Genomic DNA, 1,385 nt, shown 5'->3' with positions numbered 1-1,385 from the left:
AAAAATTGTCCTTTCTAATAATTTATTTCAGGTCAAATCTACATCTTTCTTTTCTCATCACACCAGCTCTATAAAACAGTTCTTATTGTTCATTTATGTCCATTTTTAAAATCACAGCATCCACAATTGTATGGCGGACTAATATTTTTTTTAATTACGTCATCTGAGTTCCTCATCTCAAGGTCTATTAGGGATCCTGACCCATTTGTATGTTTCCTCCCTGCCCTATGAGTAACTTTGAAATTATATGTTCCTAATGTCTGAAGCCATCTTGCTACCTGACCTGTAGGATCCTTCAGACTTTGAAGCCAACTGACGGCTGCATTGTCAGTTCTGAGTAAAACTGGTCTACCATAGACGTATGGATGAAAATTCTTCAAGGCAATGATTACAGCTAGTAGCTCCTTTCTAGTCGTACAGTATGAAATTTCATGCTTATTGAGTGCCTTGCTCATGTATGCAATAACATGCTCACGACCATCGTGTTCCTGTGAGAGGACGGCTCCTACTGCGTAATTACTGGCGTCTGTGTCCAAAATGAAGGTTTTGTCTGTAACTGGGTAAACCAATATTGGTGGTGTAGTTAGTGCTTCTTTTAGTGAGTTGAAAGCAAGCTGGCAGTTTTCTGTCCAAATAAATTTGGTCCCCTTGTCACATGCTTTATGTAAAGGTCTGGATAGATCAGCAAAACCCTTAACAAATTTCCGATAATAGGAGCAAAGTCCTAAAAAGCTCTTTATTTCCTTTGCATTCCGTGGAACTGGCCATTTTTGAACTGCTTCTATTTTCTCAGGATCGGTTTGAACTCCTTGCTCTGAGACTACATGCCCAAGAAATTTGACGCTTTTCTGAAACAAAATGCATTTTGATGGTTTCAATTTTAAGTTTGCTTCCCTCATTCTTTGAAATACGTGCTCTAGCCTAAGTAGTTCTTCTTCAAACGTTGCCCCTGGAACGATTATGTCATCCATGTACAAGAGACATTCCTCCCACTGAAGTCCTCTAAGTACGTCCTCCATTAATCTTTCGAAAACTGCTGGGCTAGTGGCTAAGCCAAATGGGGTGACTGTAAACTGAAAGAGTCCTTGACTGGTCGAAAATGCGGTCTTTTCTCTGTCATCTGGATAGAGCTCCACCTGATAAAAACCTTGGTTTAAGTCTAGACATCCGAACCATTTGGCTCCTGCTAACGAATCTAAGCAGTCGTCCACACGAGGCAAGGGATAGGCGTCTTTGTTAATGATCACTTCATTTAAAGCTCTATAGTCCACACATACTCTTGTACTTCCGTCCTTCTTGGCTATAAGTACGGTCCTAAAACTCCAAGGGCTGTTTGATGGTTCAATGACTCCTCGGTCCAACATTTTGACTATTTCCTTTTTTTC

At 40.4% G+C, this 1,385-nt stretch overlaps 1 protein-coding gene across 1 annotated transcript in view; it reads left to right on the top strand.

Annotated features, from left to right (window-relative positions):
- The window catches only part of LOC139524704 (Golgi pH regulator-like), a 60,870-nt gene that overhangs the window by 43,062 nt on the left and 16,423 nt on the right, over positions 1–1,385 (top strand). The gene's annotated exons all lie outside the window — the stretch shown is intronic.

This window comes from Mytilus edulis, chromosome 5 (assembly GCF_963676685.1).
Source record: "Mytilus edulis chromosome 5, xbMytEdul2.2, whole genome shotgun sequence".
Lineage (NCBI taxonomy): Eukaryota > Metazoa > Mollusca > Bivalvia > Mytilida > Mytilidae > Mytilus > Mytilus edulis.
This window is presented reverse-complemented; position numbering and strand designations above follow the sequence as displayed.